At 37.8% G+C, this 14,745-nt stretch overlaps 1 protein-coding gene across 2 annotated transcripts in view; it reads left to right on the forward strand.

The window, feature by feature from the left end:
• CRACD (capping protein inhibiting regulator of actin dynamics) overlaps nt 1–14,745 on the forward strand; it is a 132,077-nt gene that overhangs the window by 57,608 nt on the left and 59,724 nt on the right. For both annotated transcript variants that reach the window (XM_055703265.1, XM_055703259.1), the window contains exon 2: nt 4,127–4,263. The gene's annotated coding sequence lies outside the window, so the exon portion shown is untranslated. The remainder of the gene's footprint in view (nt 1–4,126; nt 4,264–14,745) is intronic.

The raw sequence follows: 14,745 nt of genomic DNA on the forward strand, positions 1-14,745 counted from the left end.
GAGAAGTGCGCTTATTAATATGATGGTAGCCCCTTTTGAAAAAATCTCTGATGCTTTTGCTATGCATTTTGTTAAAAACTGTGTATCTTGCAAAAGCCTAGGAAAAGGCAGGTCAGATCATATCTGCTGGCATTTATTTTTTTTTTTCTCTTAATGAGTCCTGGCAATTGCAGTGATGGTGTTCCTTCCCCTTGAACAGTCCAAACTTTGGGAGGGAAGTAGTGTTAGATAAACTTAACCTGTTGTTCCACGGCACGCTGTGTGTGTGTACACAAGCACACATGCACATGTATGTTTAGGGATTGTGCTCCCTGCAGGGGCTAGAGAGTAAAACTCAGGTTTAGCACCATGATAAATTGTTAATATGATCTAATATGATCTCTGGAGATTGTTTATTTTCTTAGCTTTGAACAGTTGTGGACACCATGTGATGCGTTGTCAGTGATGATAACCCAAAGTAATGGAATTGTATGATGCACAACACGGAGCCGTCTCAGCCTCTAGTACAGAGAAATGTGTGTTTTAGTGGCCACCAAGGAAGTGCATGAGGGTTCTTTTGGTTTTGGTTTGAATTTAACAGCTGAACTTTGGTATCACAACATATTATTGCTTGTTAGTAAAACAACTTCTATCTTAGTACTAACTCGTCTCCTAAGCCTGACAATGCCAAAAGCGCTTTTCTGAACTGTACTATCCATAACTAATAACTAATCGCAAGCTTTTGTCAGTTAGTCTGGAAAAAAATGTATTCATGTGATATTCTGTATATTTTTGTACGTGTGCCAAATACATTAAATTATAGGTGTTATTAAAATTAATGAGAGCTAACACTGCTTCTAGTGCAGAATGATCTACCAGGTTCTAAAGAAACAATACAATTCACAGAGGGATCATCTTCCTGCTCGTGATAACAAAACACTGAATCACAGCTTTCAGTATTTTAACTGAAAGATATCTCTACACTCTATTGCTTTTTTCAGTTGTTGGCTTTCTCTGTCTGATGAGAAACAATTTTTCCCCCCCTTTAAATCAGAATCTTTCTTTACATATGAAAAAAAGTATAATGTGAGTAATATTGGTTATACTTATCTGTGCGATGCTGAACATAATATTTTCCTTTTGGAGTGTTACTCAGCTATCCTGAGAAGTTGAGACATGCCCTTAGAAAAACAGGGAGTTAACAGACAGAGGGAAAAGATGTAGCAGGGTCCTTTAGTGGACAAATATTTGATGGTTGGCCATGCTTAATTACCCACCAGTCTTGTGTTGTATGGCAAAATAACAACCATGTGGACTATGTACAAGAACAACTGTTGTCTGAGGCACTGAAAATAGACCAGTTGATCAATTTACCACTTGTAACTCTAGCATTAGGTAGGTATTTTCAGCAACCTGCTTTTATAATGGCCTTTTTCTGTTCTGAAGTTTTGTACTATTATTATGTCTTGAGGGAAGTGTTGATTATGAAAAGGTGAAGTGCAGAATAGAGAGTTCTGTGTCCTCTCACAAAACTTTCAGAAGCAGAGGCAACGTTTTGCTTCCTGTTTTCCATTTTGGTCAGATTTTCTTGGGCTCTGAGGTTTGGTATCATTGCCTCTGTCTGCTACTTATTACTGTGGGGTACAGTAATTTTCCCTAAGTGTATGCAGAGTATGTGTCTGCTTAGCTTTCTATGCTGGAAATACATATTTCTAATTTTGCATTGAGTTTTATGGAGGCATTGGAAAGGGACCATATAGAATAGTTTCCTGAAATAATCTTTCAAGGTCCAATCTTCCATGCTGTCCTGCCTGCCTGCAGGGATTTCCTTTTCATTGAGATGTTTCCCTATCCACCTGTCTCCGCTTCTTCCCCTGAGAAGAAAAAGGGTGTTAGTAAATAGAAAGAAGACCTTTTCTGTTTGCTGCTGCCAGGGCAGCTCCATGCATGCTTCTTGAGCTTAGTTGTCAACACTGACTGTGCTTTAAGTTTGTTTTTCTTTCACCTTGAACAATGGAAGTCTGTATTAAAGCCAGGAGTTCAAAGTCCTTTAGATTCTGATTTTCAAGAACAATAAACTAATTCAGAGCTTGGCCTATTGCTCACATACTTCAAAACCTTAACCAGCAGAATGAAAATTGACTCTCCATAACGGCAGCCACCGGTAGATTTACTGCTCCCCTTGGGATGCACACAAGGTAATAGACCTGGAGTCTCTCAGTTACAGGAGGCTTGCTATTGCAGGTGCATTGAACTCCCGGTGTCTGCTGGTGCCACGGCCATCAGCATAAGTCAGTCAGGTGCAGGAAGGGCAGGGAAACACGTGAAAATTAGCAGCCTGTCCCACTGAGAGATGCTCTCTGCTCTGCCAGTTAACAACACAATGTCTGCTGGGTAAGGGCTGTCGGAGAGGCTGTGCGGGGAACGGCTTTTGGCTGCAGGCAGGGCTTACAGCTGTGAACTAACAGAGACCTTTGCATTTGCTTACTGGGAGTGCTTTTTGGTGAAAAAGCAAATACATTCCTGCTTGGTTTTGCTAGAACGACACTAACCCAATATCCTTTGCATGCCACAGACTTTCCATGCTCAAACCACTACTGCACATGCTGTTTTCAGTACTGCACCTTGTGCCCATAAACAAGAGGGTAGTGCTGAGTCTACATGTGAAAATTCTGTTTGAGGTTGATGTGTGTGTGTATGAGATGCTAAACATCTGGAGTTCCCAGTTACACACAAGAATAAGTTGTTCAAGACCACAGTTTGCCATATGCATTAGGAGTACCTTTTTTATTATTTTATTTTTTTAAAAATTGGCCTGACAAGCTCAGGGTATTTTCATATTGCCTTCTTGTGTTTCGTTCACAACTTGAAGATATACTGAACATTATCAGTGGCGCAGATTTAACTGGGTGCTAATTTCTCATTTCTCAGTTTAAACAGACTTTGCCTCCTTCCAGGTGCCTCTGCTAGGATCAGCGCTGATCTAGATTATCTGTTCTGGCAGCCTGAGAGTGCCCACCAACACTTAGCCCTTGAACTTCAGCAGTAGCTGAATGTTGGTGCTAATAACCCCACAATTAAATGCCTGCAAGCTGTTCTGTTTGATTGACCATGGTCGAAAAACACACTTATCCTTGTGTCTTCAAATGGAGCGTGATTTAGCCAATACCCTGATTACATTGTTTGGACAAAAGACTCTTCTTTGTAGCTGCCTGAGGATATAATTGTGAATGAATACAGCAAATGCTATTTAATAACTGTGCGGGAATAGGATACTTGCTACAATATCCCTATCTGATACTTACTTTTAGTTATATGCAAAATGAAGCATGAAAATTCCTAAGAGTCAAAAACTTTTGAGGGAACTTTTACATCCTGCTTTTGTTCAAAATTGCAAAATTAGTTTCAATTTTTTCAATGTAAAAGTAGTAACTAGTGAAGCCAGATGAAAAAAAACTGTTCAAAAAGTGGTTCAGTTGTTCTGTGCAATTTTACAAGGTTTTTTCACCTGTTTAAATTTTTCCTATTTTGCAGTATTTTCAAATCAATTACTATAATTTGAGTTTTTTGTAATAAGATAGGTTTTTTATTTTAAAAGGCATTTCATGCTTTGTTGCTAGAAAAATAGTTAAAACATTTTCACATACTCTGGTAGAAGTAAAATAAAAGTTATTATAAGCTCTCATTTCAATTTTTAGAATTGTTGGTTTTTCCTATTGAGAAACTAGAGTCAAAACCTGCATTTTTATTTCAGCCAAAACTACAGTAAAAACAGTGACATATTTGTCTTGAGCTATAATTGATTTAGAAGTGCAGGATGTGGCTGTTTGGAAGGAAAAATAAGAAAGTGTTTCTATTTCACTAGTTAGAAAGAGTAAAGAAAGACCATTTTGTATGAAAGTCTCAGAGGGAAATCTGAAGCTAATGAAAATTTCTCAGGTTGCAATATCTTTTTTTCTTTTTTTTTTCTTTTTTTTTTTTTTTTTTAAGACTGCAAACATCTCACATCTCAGACCATTTACAAGACCTGTGGCAGACAGAAATTGCTCAGTTTATAAGCACCTCTCAAAACAGGGAAACCAAAAAAATACTCCTAGGCTAGCTTAAAAAAGGTGAATTAAATTCTTTCTTTTCCCCTTATACCTAGGCAGTCTGGGAGAAGAATGTTAACCACTGGTCCCTAGCAGTGTATCCAGATTTCTGATCACTTATATCAAAGAAAAATCCCCATTTCAGAGAGGGTGCAAGACTGTGTGGAAGTGCCACACCGCATCTTAAAAAAAGGTAAGGAAACGTTTTTCTGCTGATCCTTTGACACTATAAGTGGTGTCTTCATTTAAAAATTCATTAAGTTGATGGCAGAAGTGAAAATTTAGGTAATAATTTAATACTGAAGTTACTTATTTTAACCTGCATGTTTTAACTTATAAAGAGAAAAAAGGAGCTTCTTTATATTAAAGGAAGGATGTAATGCATGTGTTACTGTACTTAAAACTATTTTTGGTATATCTTTTGTGTATATTTTGGAAAAAAAGAAAACAAGAACTGCGTACAATAGCAAATATTTTCTTTCCTTTCAGCCACTGAAGGTATTCTTAGCCATGCAAAGATTTATGTAGTCTCTGGTCTCTCATTTTGCCGAGACAGATATATGTTTGTAGAATGCTGCCTCTGGGAATTTGTGCTAAGTAATAGTCCACCATTTAGGCTTTTATCAGAACACATCTGCACTATTTTCCTTTCTGCCAAGTGTTGGATTGATTTGTTATTTGTAAAATATTTACAACTCTACTTCCTTAGACGCTTCAGTTCTAAAAAGTATTGTAAGAAGCTGAAAACTGTTAAAACATACTGCACTGTGCGTGTTTCCTCTGAGAGTGGAACGGCAGGAGCAGAGAAGTTTTTCCATTCAGATTTTCTTTTCTTTCCTCTCTCTCTCTCTCCCTCCCTTTTTTTGGCCTGGGAAGGATGTCAGAATTGTGAATGATAGGTAATAATTTCTTCCTAGAGTCGCTCTTCTGGAATGTAGTCCCAGGGAAAATGTGTTCACCAATCACTTTCTCTGCGAACACCCCACTCTACACTACATTTCTATCACGTTTGGTTCAGTGTCTATCTAATGCAGAAATGCTGTCTGTGCTTTTGCACAAGCCAATACGGCTCTGTTGTTCAAAGTTATTTATGTGGTTTAGAGAGTCTGTCCTACCTAACAAATATCAGCCTGTAAGTTAACAAAGACTATTAGTTAACTAAAAGTCCTGCCTTACTTGTGACTGTCTTGCCAAAATGTATGTTTGACTGGTGTGTTATGTGGCAAGAGAATGAATGATAAGCAAGTAACATCGACAACTCTTCTGAAATGGTCAGCTGGAATACATTGGCTACTTTTAAGAAAAAGGTTCTGTTTTCTTGAGATGGTTGTAGCCATGAGGATATTTTTCTGCCATAAAACCAACTACACCTCAGCCAAACACACAGAGATGTTTTTGAAATACCAATTTGCAAGATGTTCTCTGTTAATCTATTATAGGTAGGATGCATTCCTACTTTTTCAAAGCAGGAAGATACAAAGTATGCCACCACCAATGGAAAGTGCTCTGTGAAGGCAGGATACTTCTTACCTCTCTCTCTAACCTCCTATTTCCATGCCACTTGTGTGTAAGGTTTACAGATTCTGAGCTAACTTCTGTTTCCTTTTAATAGATTTCATTTTTGCATGCAATACAGCAGTTTTCAAATAGCACATTTTATACTTTGCCAAGTAAAATACAATACCTGTTGGCTTAAAATACAAATATTCAAAGAGCACTCTATGAGAGTGGTCAGTTACAATATCATCTCCAGATTAGCTAATATTAATTTCATAAAGTATGCAGGACATACATTTCTGTATAAATCTTACATAGCATTTTTCTTCCAAGAGAATTAAGGCTAGCTTTTTCTGTGACAGTGTAGCCAGTGTTCTTTCGTAACCCACCCCCGTATCCTGTTGTTAGAATATTCTGCTTTTTACTGAAAAAAATAGGAACAAAAATTTAATAGGAAGTAATTTGTACTATGAGTAAAGATTTTGCTACATGCAAAAGACTCTCTTTGTTGTAAATCATTTGTAAATGTTGTGTTAGTCAATTTTTGAACAAGTTTACTGAAGTCCAATATTTTATTTTGTCTAATACATACTCCTATTTCTAGCTCATTCTACCATTTTGCATTTTCTAGGTTAAAATGCTTACTGCTTGAGACTCATATTTATTGGTGACCTTATCCTGCTTCATCCAGAGGCTTCGGTTTTCCTTTAAGGCACACTTTTTGTTTTCATTCCTCAAAAAAAGTGGAAGAATAGGAAAACCTTTGTTCTTTATATTCCGTTAAAGTTTCTGATTTTGTTTGTATCACCCAAAGCTGTTTTTTTCCACTTTTATTCCATAATTTCTTGTTCTCCTTCTTTTGCTTCTCTTGTTCTTCATATTTACCCAATTCAGATCTCTTTCTTACAATAACTGATGACTATGGATACATTTGATTGTGTTCTTTCAGTCAATTTAGTGGAAGTACGAACAACAAAGATTTTATGAAATGAATCACTGTGCAGTAACTAGCTATGCAAATAATCTATTTCCTTATTTTAATGAAGAAGAGGACCTGCCAAGAAGACAGAGACCTTGGTTTAATCAACATTATGTTGTAGCATTTGTTCATGACTGATTTTCTAGATTTGTAGACTTCTTTGTGTTACACTTGCCATGAATTTTAGTGATGGTTAGAATAATCCTCAATGTGAAAAGTCCCTTAATTGGTGGAGCCTCTACATATTATTTGTGTGAATGAATTGGTTGTCTTCTCAAATTTAATATCACAAAAACAGCAAGGAATTCTTTCACTGTAAATGGACTCTGATTTCATGCTCTTCTGCAACTTAACCTTAGCTTGCTTTCGTGCAGAACAGTCGTGTCCTCATTCTAACCCAGTGCAGGAGTGACCCCATGCACCAGCAAAAGCTGCTCGTTTAATCCGTGGTTTGCTCACCTGGTGCCTCTGGCCGTGCAGGGCTGGGACCTGGGGTAGTGAGCTGCAGAGCTCAGCTGGGTAGCTCTGTGCTTGCACCATGCAGAAATCCCCCCTAAAAACCTCATCTGTGCTTACCAGAGCTACGTCTGCCCACTGTGCGGCCTCCCCAAGGTGTGTCCTACTTAGAAAGGACTAACTTCTTTGTCTCCTCCACGACCAAAGAAGAACAACCAAGGAGATGACCTGAAAGTCTCAGCAATTTGGAATTATGTTCACAGTTCCATGCAAAACATTTTCTGATATGCAATTGACTGAATCCCCCTGTCTGCAGAACTGCACAGAACTTTGCAGCAGGAGTTGAAAACTTGTGTGGTTAAGCCCATCTGCTGATCCTTGTAGAGTAGTAATTACAGTAAAAAAATTTAAGATTTTGATGGTCTGAAAACTATGCTGTAAATATCAAATACTTGTTTCATATATCATTAGGGGGTTATGTGTATTTCTCTCTGTGGCCAACATATAGGGAATTGGAGGCTCCCAGCTTCTGAGTCTAGGTGTTCAGTGCTTCTCTTTCGAAGAGTTGTGAGATCCATGCCTAATATCTACCAGGCTGGCAACCTGTAAGCTTTTGGAAGTTGAGAGGGTTAGGGTTTTTAATTATTACTGGCAGGGAAGTGGGAGGCAGTGGGTAGATCTGTTATAAAGTGAAAGCTGCACAATTTGGGGATCTCCAAGAGAGCCTGGAGAGGCTGAATGGCACAAGATCCTGAACAGTAGCTTCCTCTGAAAGGTAATAACTGTCATGCTGAAGAAGAGTTGATCTTGATCAACTTGCTTTGAAATAATGGAAAGACAACTATAAATAAAACAACAAATGAACAGAACAAGTTGCCACGTGATATTTTTCATGTTCCTTAAGCCTCTCAATATTTAACTTAACTACTTTTGCATCTGCTCTCTTTCCCCAGGAAGCTACCCAATATGCAAAAACTTGTCTTGATAATTTTGCAATAGTTTTTTACGCTTTTACTTCCCTTGTATAAGATGGATACTATATCTATGTTAAAATCAGAGCAGTATTTACATTCAGCCTCTAGATGCCTATATTTTTTTGAATCTTTGTGCTTAATATAGATTAAAAGTTTTAGAAAAATGAATATATTAGTTTCTAAGGCAGAGCTAATTTTTTTTAAATTATTTGGTTGCAATAGTTTTGTTTGGTTCTAAATAAATTTGTTTCTTTATTTTAAATACCAAGTTATAATAGGAATTGAGGTTTTTGTTCCCAGTTAATTCAGGAGTTCCAAGCAAGATTTCCATACTCACCAGAAGTATTTTGGGGTATATCTCAAAATGGGGCCCAAACTATGAAGTCTGACTGGTTCTTGAGTTTTTTCAATGTGTTCAAAATTTCTTGTGTCAAGTCAATTTTTTCACAAGGCCAGGAGCCATGTTGACAAAATTTAGATCAGGTTCTGTTTGGGTTTTTATGTTTTGTGGTCCCACTGATGACAGAAACTTATGCAATTGAACCAGAGTTTAATTGTTATATTTAGTTTTATTATATATTATAAACTATATTTAATACATATTTAATTTAATATATATTTATAATCTATATTTAATAGTTATATTTAGTTAATCTGTAAGTTGTGGTCTTTTGATTTCTTCTATGCGAAATTCTGAGACAGTATCAATGAAGATTACTGTAAGCAAAATTATCTGAGGGCAAAAGGTGATTTATGCTCCCTGTAGTCCTTTTAGAACTGGGTCAGTTAAAGGAGCCCCTATAGTTATATTTTGTATGGCTGCCCCTACTTTAGAGTTTTAAAGTCCAAATTTGGACCTTAAGAGTAGTCAGCAATTCAGGTTTGTAGGTTTGGGACAGGCAAAAACTGACATAAATCCTGACCTGACTTTGCTAAAGTGGCTTTTGTGTTTGTGATGTCCTGCCATAAGTGTCCAGCAGCAGCTAAATAATCTTAGAAGCCCTAATTTGGGGCAAAGAAAATCTCATGCTTAATAAGGTTTAGTGCTTTCTTGAGCTGGAAGCTCACTACAGTCCTGGGCTTTAGCAGCTGACTAGGGTGGAGGGAGGTAAAGATATTCAGAAAATTCTGAAAGAATAAGATGCCCATGTAGATATCACAGCTAATTATGATATGGCATGTTAAATTCAGTACTGGCAATGGACTGACTATCTGGTCTGTATTCAAATATTTAAAATTCCCTGTGGCCTTCCTCTCCATGTGAATCAGTCTCTTAGCTGAAATGCAGCTCAGACAGAAACTTATACTGCTTTTAAAAATCTGCGCGTGCGTACTTCATTATTTTTACTTCATGTATCACTGCACTCCTTGATCTTCTCAGAGATCTGTGATGTCCTGAGCTGGCAGTAGGCACCTCTGAGGTGTATACAAGACAAGGTCCTTCTTCAGTTCCATCATCTCTATCTTTGAGTAGAAAGGGGAGCTGAACTCCTGTCATGGCTGGGTAATGTTTCCCACTGCAGGGTCCTGCTGAGTTGCCAATTTTTGTTGATATATCTTAGGATAAAACAATGCCATATAGTGCTGTTTTGTATCTTACTCTTTTTCCATATTGCATGTGTTTTTGTCTACAAGTAACACTTTTTCCCCAAAAAGAATGGTTCTGGAGATGAAGCAAGAGTATGAAAGTTATATAACCCACAGGCAAGCGTCACTAGAAAAACCCTTCAAGGCCTTTTAAACTGTTATTATAATCTTGCTATATGTTTTACAGAAGGGCAAATGCTGTAATTTTTAATGACTACCATCTTTTTAGATCTGGAAGATATAATGCACTGTTATAATACTCCTATGTAACGTAGGCAGTAAAAGCACCATTTATTGAGCCTGTTAATGTAGTTGTTTACTCCTTGGTGAAACTTAAAGTATGGAAAACATGCAACTAGATAATGTAATTTGAAGAAAATAATGTTCTGTAAAAATATTTCCTTCTACAGTATCCAGGTAGCTGATATAGTGCTTTATACTATAATACTGTTTAACACAGTTAAACTCTTTAATATAGTGTTCATGTATGGCACTATTTGCTTATTGTGTTAAATAGAAATACTACAAATATTATTTAAGGTATCTATTATAAAATTATATAAAACTATTAGTTGCTTCCATCAGTGATCAGAGGAAGGAATATAGACAGTAAGATGGAAAATGTGTTCTGCACAATGTGCCTTTCTTATTACAGGGCTCTGCGACTCCTTGGAGGTGTGACTTACTGGTACTGCTGCATTTTGTTATGAAGCACAGCTATAATGTTCACGTATTAAAGATTTCATAATGTAATGACTGATGTACCCTCACAATACTGCTACTGCACAGTTAAAGCAACCTAAAATGTAAGACAATTTAGTGCATGAACAATGATTTAGAAATAAGGGAAACTTAGCCTTGTGTTTGATTTCAAAATCTCAGTGGCTATATAAATGTCTTCTGCTATACTTCTTGTTTCAGTAACATTTGAAAAATAAAACAAAACAAAAACACCCACAAAAAAAAATGGCTGCAGCTGAAAGCAATACTAACCCAAATGTTAACTCTGAGGTACTGGGTACAGATGATTCAGGTACTGTAAAAAAACCCTGGGTTTTCGGTTGCAAATTAAAGAGACAGAACACATTTTCAGTTTATTTACAGGGGAAGCTTCTTCCTTCCTCATAAATTACTGCAAAGATCTGTTTGTGCCTGTGCCTGTGTCTGAAAACTGTAGAGTTGACCAGGCTGGTTTTGCAGTTCCTTCTTACTGCAGATGTGTCTCCCAGTGTCCTTCTACATGGTCTGGAGCATATTTGAATGCTTGGGCTAGCAAGATTCAAGTATTTGTATAGGAAGTTTAAGTTACAGGTTTTTACAGCAGGATTTGATTTCGTGTTTTCTTCCTTGCTTCCCTTTCTTTTTTTTCCTTTTCCCCATTATTTCAAGCTGTAGCAGTGTTCAGCTTAGTTCTAGTATCTGGTGAACAAAAAGGGTCCTAGAAGCTGGCTCTGAGAAGCAATACTGTATTCAGTTTATCTTGGTTTTCCTCTTTTAATTGTAGGACTGTTAATTTAATTATATTTCTGAGTGCCTTGTCAAGGTGCATGTTCTTACACTCCATGTATGTGTCCAGTTGTTTAATATATTTTATTCAGAAACTTTTCCTGATATTGAATCTGAACTTTCTTTGGCAACGTTTTGTCCTAGAAAACACTTAGAGACTCCTAAATAACCCTACTCCTTTCATTCTATAGTCTCACAGCAAAAATCAAAGTTTATTACTGAAAGATGAAACTATCTTTAAGGTTTCAAAATATAATCTTTTTTATTCCCAGACTTATGGGGTTTCCTCCCTTAAGCTATAAAAAGAAAGCCACCGTAAGGAAATCTCCAGTGACGGAAACATAGGAAGGAATTATAGAAAACTAGATCATAAAGAAAACAATTCTTTAAGGTTCCCATTCACGAATTTGCTTGAGGAAAATTTAACTGAATTCCTCAGTTGGGGTTTTGGTGTCTTAGTTGAATGCGTCTTAGTTAAAACAATACCATCTGTATATTTTACTTCTGCTGAAGTGTTATTAAATGTTAAATAGGCTGAAGACATCTTACTTATTTTCCCTAGTCATATTCCAACTGCCCTCATAGAAACTAGCACCCTTCCAAGGAAACTGGCCCAGCAATTTTAGAATTAACAGACCAAATAATACAGTTTAAAAATTTTTCAAATGAAAATGAAAGGCATTCATCATCACCAGTAGCTTACTAGATTTTAATTCATATTAAGTACATAAGGGAAATTTATATAGTCTTTGTGATGTCTATACAAAGTTGTAAATGGACAAGCCTACATTTCAGTCAGTTGAGAGTAGGAGGAAATAAGTGAAGAGATACTGAACTTTCTTATGGAAGTCTTAATTCTAAAAAACATAAAACATTTACTAAGAAGACTGAAATGCCTGGTAAACTGCTAAGAAATCTGACCTATGTTGAGCACTAGTTAGAGAAACAGAAGTTAACAGTGCTTTCTCTGGCTTTAAAGATTTGTAATCTATATCAACTAATGATATATATATTTTATATATATATATATATAAAATGATATATATATCAACTAACAACTAGGTGAGCAAGATCGTCCAAGCTCATTCCACAATGATGTTCGTCATATTAGTGCATCAGAGCAGACCCAGGCTATTCACCTCTTACGCGTGCTTGATTCCATTGGGGGCAGCAGGGTGTATAAACAATAGAAAGACTTTTAGGGAAGGACTTTGTATTAAAATAGATGGTTGAGCTAATTAGGGAATGGGAGTGGAGACTTTTAGATGCCTCCACTAAACACCATTTTTTCCTTATGGTTTTAAAAAGCTTGGAAGAGCTGTGCAATGGTAGCTCTGAAGAGTCAAAACACTGCTGAAAGTTGTCCCCAGAGAAGTCAGCATACAAACTCATGATCTACCAGTTCTCTGCTGATTTCATGACCTTGACTTCAGAAATCCCAAAATCCACGAGGCAGTGATTTTAATCTTTATTTAGGATTCACATGTAGCTAATCTTGTTTAAATCCTCTCTGCCTCCTTATTTTCCTCCCCCCTTCTTTTCCTTTTGTCAGCCCTTCATCCTTCACCAGTTTGCCTTAAAGGCCCAGGGTGGATGAGTCAGTGATTCCAATCTGGATCTGCTTAGATACCAACTCCCTTTTAGGGATAGCAATGTCAGGCTTTAGCTTAGTAGGCAGTCATTCTTTTTGAGTGACCTTTATGTCTAGAACTTTCTTTCTTTAGATACGGACTGCTGCACTCCTCTCTGTTTCAGGAAAGCGTGGTCTCTGCAGTCTTCTTAAAAAAAGAAAAAAAAACCCAAACCACTCAGTTCTTGGCTGCTCAGATGTTACCAATCCAATGAAGATTTAGACTGGTTTAATCTTGTGTTGATCCCTCACTTTCCTTTCTTGTCCGCTCACCAGTTGTTGTTCATCTTCGGTCACCTGAATGCCTATCTCCTCGCCTTCCTGCCTCCCACCAGTCTTCTCCTCCTCCACACTCCCAGGGAACCCCTAACACCAGCACTACCAGACCACAGGGCACCGAATGTTGCTTTTGTGTGATCTGACAGTTTGGTGGGAAGCTAATACTGTATCTCTCCCATGCTAAATAGAGAAGAGGCTGTAGGTTCTGGAATAAGGAAGGCTGAAAAGTCAGAACACCTGGTGAGAAGGAGGTCTTTCATGCTGTCAGCATGGCAGCACCTGAGTGCTCGAGCAGGCACATCTAAGATGCTTCTGAAGCACCGTAGATGCCCCAGTTGCTCCATGCTCGGGAGCTGCAACCACATGGTCAGATTAGGGGTGTCTCACTTAGAAGGGCTGAGGAAGGAGGGAACATTTTTCTCCCTCCTCACTTCTCTTGTCATCTCTAAAGCCAGGAGAAGCCTGGAAGGTTAACACATGATAATATTGTTCTGTGTTCATTTTTTCCAGTCGGCCAAAATATAGAAAATGCTTCTGTCTCTTTAAAATAGTGTGGCATTTTGTGCTGTGACTACTACTGAATGTGAAGTTATTTGAGTGAACAGAATAACTTCATGCGTGTTGAGGTGTGAGGTGACCTCATTATTCCTAAATCTGTTCCTGTTTTGTAGCACTTCTTATTTGGCTCTACTCTTTCAGCTGCTCGAGTGTTTTTATTTCTGCTCTGGTTGTGTAACAGATTTTTTTTTTTTTTTAAATGTCAAAATCACAGCAACATAAGTTGGTTAGTTATGCCAACCTGGTAGAAATTTAGCTGCTCATAGATAAGACAATAATGGAGCAAGATTAAACAGGGTTTGTGGCTTAGTAAGATAAGAAGCAACACTTGCCAGGTTTTATTTTGCTGCAAGGATGTTGATTAATACAAGGGATGCTTCTTTCCAACCAAGAGTTCTGGTAATCTAAAAGGTAACATTTTGTCTTTGCTTGCACAAAGTCAGGGTTTTAGAAAGGTGTTGGGTTGAAAACTGGTAAATTGGTGCTCCCTGCCTGCCTTCAGAAGAGCTTGTCGTGGAGAGCGCTGGTAGGCGCTCTGCAATCAGTGCCCACTCCGGGGTAGAGATGCCCATCTCCAGGGAGACACTGCTCCCTTCGGCACTTTGTGCTTTTGCTGCTGCTAAGGACCATGCCTTTGGGACTGTTTATCTGGAAATGGAGCACCTGCCCGCTTGCAAGAAAATGAAAAAAAATATTTCTCAAGACTACACTCAGGGGGTATTGGTCATTATCAAGTAGAGCTTGTTTGAAGAAGCGGGTTGGAGGTGGATGACTGTATGTACCTTTGCAAATGCCATATATTGTCAAATTTCTTATGATAACTTGAGAGTTTTTCCTTTTGGACCACCAGCATTCAAGGAACAAATGAGAGACGAGAGTCTGACTACGCTGCTTGAGAGCTCTCTTCATTGACTCCCAAGTAGTTCCAGTGGGACCTGTTTTGTCTAAATAATGCATCCCATCTTTTGTATCATTAATCACCCTTCAGACACTTCCTGGCTTCCAGTGAAGAGGTTTTCGCCTGGTTAACTGCCTGCCACTCTCGTTTGATTTCTCTTACTAGCTTCAATATTCTCCACTGACTGCATGTAGTTTGGACCACTTGAGTGAGTTAGTCATCTGTGGGGTTTCAAACCAGCAGGTAAGTTTTCTGACCAAGTACGTTTCCTGAGTTAAAGTTCTAGTGCCTATGCCAAATCTATGGTAGCA

Source organism: Falco cherrug, chromosome 1, assembly GCF_023634085.1.
Source record: "Falco cherrug isolate bFalChe1 chromosome 1, bFalChe1.pri, whole genome shotgun sequence".
In the NCBI taxonomy this organism is placed as follows: Eukaryota; Metazoa; Chordata; class Aves; order Falconiformes; family Falconidae; genus Falco; species Falco cherrug.